The following is a 6,337-nucleotide window of genomic DNA, read 5'->3' on the forward strand; positions in this document are numbered from 1 at the left end:
ATGTGTTATTTCATAGTTTTGATGTCTTCACTATTATTCTACAATGTAGAAAATAGTACAAATAAAGAACAAACCTTGAATGAATAGGTGTGTCCAAACTTTTAACTGGTACTGTATGTTTTCTCAACAACAGGTTATGGTCAATAATATCAAAGGCTGCACTGAAATCTAATAGTACAGCTCCCACAATCTTCTTATTATCAATTTCTTTCAACCAATCATCAGTCATTTGTGTAAGTGCAATACATGTTGAGTGCCCCATTATGCAGTTATTTGAGCAATAACTTCAGTGTATTTGTGTTATGTCTCAGTACTCTGTACAGATTGTGGTTGTGAGTGTGGATGTGTCTTTATTTGCATATGTGTGTCTTTTGGTATATTTTGTATGCATTTCTGCATGTATGCAATTGTTCCCAAAGCAATGCTAAACTGGTTAATATAGCTGGTCTTATCCATCTAACCCTTACTATGGCACCCTCCACCCCACCCCAAAATCAGTTTACAGCTCTAAACATGCACAGCTCAAGTGGAGAGAGCACCCACCATGCATCCCCTGAACCCCTTAAGTCAACAGTAAACATATGTTTAGGCCCAAATCAAAACAAATAATCCATTAAGAAGAAGAATCACCCAATTCTCCACTGTTATGTGTGGAGAGGGGACGAGCGTCGAACATCATCGAAGATATGGATATTTGTGTGTCTGTGTGTGGATATTTTGTCTTAATTTTATTCATTAGTTTTTCTCGTTCTTTCGCATGTAATTCTTAAATGTTTATGTTAATGATGGCGCGGGATGGAGAGAGAACGTTTTTTTTGATGACATATCTCCTTTGGAGATCCTTTGGATGGCTTAGCGCCACGTCCAAAAATAGCGGCGAAATCCGACCGAATAATGGAGAGGGGGAAGTGGGGGGTGAGGAGAGGGGGAGGGATTTGGTGCAGTTGAGGCTTTGCATTCAAATCGGTGGCCGTCTCAGCAGAGGGCTCTGCACACTACGCTTTATCATGTCCGTACAGCCAGCCCCGCTTGTTTATGAATAAGAAATGTGGCACGGGACCAGAGGAGTGAGTTGTCTTTGTTTTGTTAAGTGTGCCTCGACAAAATGCTTCCCCCCTCCCCCCTCTCCCCCCTCTCGCCCTCCAGGGACCAAAGAGGGCAGCTCAGAGCCCATGTCGCCTGCCTACCTGACGCACTGTTGCCATGGGAATGGCTGTTCCTCGATGATACCAACACACACACACGTACACACACACACAACCTCTATCTTCTTTCCTCACTCCAACAAGTTCTGTTAAATATTCATGAGGTGTGACTACAGGAGGGCCCTCCTCTCTCTCTCTCTCTCTCTCTCTCTCTCTCTCTCTCACACACTCTCTTTCTTTCTCTCTCTCTTTCTCTCTTTCTCTCTCTCTCTCTCTCTCTCTCTCTCTCTCACACACACACTCTCCCCCTCTCTCTCTCTCTTTCTCTCTCTCTCTCTCTCTCTCTCTCTCTCTCTCTCTCTCTCTCTCTCTCTCTCTCTCTCTCTCTCTCTCTCTCTCTCTCTCTCTCTCTCTCTCTCTCTCTCTCTCTCTCTCTCTTCCATCTCTCTCTCTTTCTTTCTCTGACTCACTCGTGCTCTCTCCCTCTGACTCCCTCTCTCTTCCATCTCTCTCTTTCTCTCTCTCTGCTGGCCTTTGTCTTAGACTCCTGTCCTGCCTTTAAAGCCAGAGTGAAGCTGTGAAGTCAGGCAGTCTTTGAAGGATTTATTAGACCCTACCGGTTGTCTTTTAAAGACAGGCCTGTGGAAAGCTTGATGCTCTGCCTGTCATCTCTGCAGTGAGCATCCACCCCAGCACACACAGCAGCCAGGTCACCCGTGATACAAGTCAGTATTCGACGTCTGCCATGTCTGAGGACATCGGGAGATGATGTGAAAATCGGCCACTAGGGGCAACAGTGAGCGCTGTTACCTTCAAGTAGGTTTAAATTTTTCTAGGGTGTTGTGGGATGGCGGATGGGCATTGTGGATAGGGATGGCGGATGGGCGTAAGCATATGCCTCTGATTCCAAGCATCTAACTCTGATTCCAAATGTTGCAAGTTCGAAACCAGCAATAGAAAGTTGTTTTTGAGATTTTTGTTTTAAGCCTATCCCAAACCTTAACCCTTACCTTAACCATTCGGAGTTAATGCCTAACCTTAAGATTTCGGTGTTAATTCCTAAACTTAACCCTAACCTTAAAAATGCGGAGTTAATGCCTAAACTTAACCTTAAATCTTTGAAATTTGACGTTTGCAACAACTTCGAAATTTGACTTTTGAGAAACATGGATGAATGTCTAATTCTGACATGAGACTGTGAGAGCTAGTTTCACACAGACACACTCACACACTCACTCACGCACTCATGCACGCACACACACAAACACACACACACACACACCAGACCAGGGGCTGAGATCACACACACACTACCTCGGTTCTGGTGCACTGTGATGATGTCATGCAGCAAATCACCACAGAGTTTTGTTGCTTGAGTCCTGTCCTGTGTCTTTGGCTTTGGACGTTATGTTTTGTTGGTCTCTTGTTGGGTAGATTTTGGTTATTTTTTAGTAATGTCAATCTCTGTCCATTTCATGTTTAGCCCATGTAGATATGTTTTTGGTATTCTTGTAGAGTTAAGCTGTCTGGTAAGCAGTATGAAGAGAGACTGTTATTTTCAGTGGACAGTTTGTGGCTATTTTCCTACTATTCCAGCAGTCTTTTCATCATGTCCAAAGGCAAGGTGTTCCCTCTGTGTGTGTCTGTCTGTGTGTGTGTGTGTGTGTGTGTTGTGTGGTGTGTGTGTGTGTGTCTACCCTAACGCCCATGCTGGGAGCTGAGCAGTGGAGGTGGGGGTGGGTTGCCATGGGGGTGTTCACCCAGGAGGGTCATCACAGTTTGGGCAGGTTTAGCCCTGCTCCCTCTCCCTCCAGTGGGATCATGGTGGTGCACGCTGCCAGCCTGCCCGCTGAACCATCTGACACACATTCACACCTCGCCCTGGCGGGCACTGCCAGCTTCTACCACCATGCCTGGGAGCATGTGGCTCTGAGTACACACTCGCCACAGTGGCAGGCTTTACAGTGTCAAAGTCAGTCTTGGTGGCACATGTGACACTAGGTTTGTAGCCAAGTACAGTACAGTCCTATCTTCCCTCTTCCTCTCTCTCTCTTTGTTTTCCCATCCCCTTTCGCATTTTCTTTTTTGCTCTGCTTTCATTCTCTATCCCTCCCTCTCTGTTTTAATGTGTTCTCTCTCTCCCTCCCTCTCTCTCTCCCTCCCTCTCTCTCCCTCTCTCTCTCTCTCTCTCTCTGTTCAGCAATCTTTTCTCTCGCTCGACTGGGAATCACCTCGGTCTCTGACGTAGTGTCCTTCTCCAACAGTCTGTCTGCCCATATGCCCAGAGCCTGACACCAAAACATGGCCTGCCCAATGTGTGTCTTTGTTAGCTAGTTGCTAGCTGTTTAAATGTGGCTAATCTCATGTGGCTATATAGCTCAGCTGCTCTCTCTGTCTCTCTCTCTTCTCCACACTCCCCTATTTTCAGCTGTCGTCAAGCATTCTATACCCTCTCTCTCTCTCTCTCTCTCTCTCTCTCTCATTGTCACTTTCTTTCCCTTATTCCCTCCTTCCTCCATCACCACGGAAACTCTCTTCCTCCCTCTTTTCGTTTTTTGTCTCTTTCCCTCTCTGCCTCTTTTTACTTCCTCTCCTTACACTCTCTCCTCTCCTTTTAGCAATTCTCTATGTCTCCTCTCCCTCCTGTCTCTCTCCCTCACTAGCTGCCCCCTCTCTCAGTGGTAAATCCTCTAATCTCTCCTGCTCAGACTGTGTGGCACACGCTGGCCTCTCGCGGGCACACAGATGCCCTCTGTCCGCCGCCATCGTGGGGGTGCTTCCTGCGCAGGTGTGCCATGGGGTGCAGTCGGCACGGGGGCTCCTGGCCGGTGGGCATGGATCGGGGAGGGGAGTGGGGGGCACGCAACGTTCCCGATCGTTCCCAAACGCTCCGGAGTGAAAAGGAGAGGGCAGACCAGCCAGACAGATGCTACTTGTTAATACTACCTCCTGCCTCAGTCCGTGACGTTCCCGACATGTGCAGTTCCTTTTTTCCTGCTGACTCCATAGGATGTTTTGGGGGTGGTTTGTACTTTTTCCCCATTGCTGGCATCTCTTAATCAATGTTAATTGGCTGTAATTAGTATATGTTAATTAATGATATTTACTACAAATTAAAGGTATGAGCAGTCCCAGAGGGTTTCCTGTTCATCTCATTAAAACCAATTAGCTGCAATTAACACGTGTAAATGAGACGCCACTGAGTCCAAAACAAACAGTGTGCAGGCTGCCTGCTTCCCACGCCGTTTAACCTGGCCTGTGTGAGTGTGTGAGTGAGCACTGATGGCTAAGTGGACCTTAACAAAAACTACAGAACAAATAGCAGATGCACACATTTACAAGACATACTGTACATTTACAAGATATACTGTACATTTACAAGACATACTGTACATTTACAAGACATACTGTACATTTACATTACATACTGTACATTTACAAGACATACTGTACATTTACATTACATACTGTACATTTACAAGACATACTGTACATTTACAAGACATACTGTACATTTACATTACATACTGTACATTTACAAGACATACTGTACATTTACATTACATACTGTACATTTACAAGACCATATGACTCAAAACATTGTCGTTAAACACACCTATGTAGTAACCTTTTCCTTACATATTCAGAGAATCCCTTATTTTGAACATGTGTCTTCAGTAGTCTAAGTTCTACAGTACAGGAACCGATATTGTTGTTTTACATCAGACCTTTTCCTCATATAATATCCAGAGGCTTTATTAATTGAAATTCAGTCGACAACGTATCTTGATTTTGTCTGAGAAACCACCTTCCGTGTTGAGTAGGGAGAATAATCCCACGCAGGGAAAACTGCCAGGAAACGAGGTGATGTAAACGAGGAAGGGGAGAGCAAAATAAACAGAAGTCAGTCAAGCATCTATAGCCTCACAGTATAGCCACTATACACTATTAAAGTATGCTGCTCTGTTTACATTTAAGGAAGAAATAAGTATTTACTCCACATTCTACCAACTGCTTTTCCTTAACCTATACAGTCTTCTCTCTCCCACTGCCCTCAGATTTTGTCAAAGAGACCAACAGAGGGGGGAATACATTTCTACATTTCCCCAGACAGACACAACACAGCATCTTTTTCATTTTACCTGGGTAATAAAAGTCTCAGTATTCCCATTCCGGGTGCATCCCAAACCTCAGACATCAATTAACCCCACAACACAGCCCAGGTATCAATAAAGCACACATAGTTGACATCAATAACTTTCAACACCTTTCTAAACGGTGAATAGATGCAGATTATTTTTCGTTTTTATTTTATTTATATTCCCACCCTCTCAAGGTTGAATGAAGATAAAAAATACACCTTTTGAAATCCCGGTTCAGAGCAAGCCCTAATCTGAGTTTTGTGGTTGTGTCAGGCAGCGTTGACAGGCATCTCTCTGGGTGTAGGGAGCGTCTATGGGAGTGTGTGTTGCCGTAGTCTCCAGGTTTAGCAGAAGGAACCGTCGTAAGCAACGCCTGCCGTACTTACCTCTGTAACAATCAGGGGGTTTCAGGGGCTTTGCGGCTGAGAAGATGACGCTTTGTTCGGCGATAAGAGTGTGTGTATGTGTGTGTGTGTGTGTGTGTGTGTGTGTGTGTGTGTGTGTGTGTGTGTGTGTGTGTGTGTGTGTGTGTGTGTGTGTGTGTGTGTGTGTGTGTGTGTGTGTGTGTGTATGTGTGTGTGTGTGTGTGTGCGCGCGCGCGCATGTGCGTGTGCGTGTGCGTGCGATCCTGGGTGATGAACAAATATGTGCGCTGTATTGTGGGAGTGTCAACATGGCAGCAGTAAGAGGCACAGGATTTACTGTTTCTTATTTTGAAGGGGTGAGAGGAGGGGGCAGGGGGTGCTGTATTTGGAGTGGAGCACAATGAAGAGATAGAGGAATTGGGGGCAGAGAGGAAGAGCAAGGGAAATTAAGGTGTGGAGGAAGAATTTCAGGAGTGCCCTGACATGAGACCATGTTGATAAAGGAGGGAATGTAACAGCCGACAGGGAGAGAGAGAGAGAGAGAAAGAAGGACTGTGTAAGTCGAAGGAAAGTTCAGCCAGCTCTGAGTCTTCATTACCCTTCAGCCCTCCCCTCTAAACTCAAACACAGAGAGTCACCCCCTTTTCTCTCCGTCCTCCTCTCCCCTGCCCCCTCTCCAGGCTCA

The sequence above is a fragment of the Coregonus clupeaformis genome, chromosome 5 (assembly GCF_020615455.1).
Source record: "Coregonus clupeaformis isolate EN_2021a chromosome 5, ASM2061545v1, whole genome shotgun sequence".
In the NCBI taxonomy this organism is placed as follows: Eukaryota; Metazoa; Chordata; class Actinopteri; order Salmoniformes; family Salmonidae; genus Coregonus; species Coregonus clupeaformis.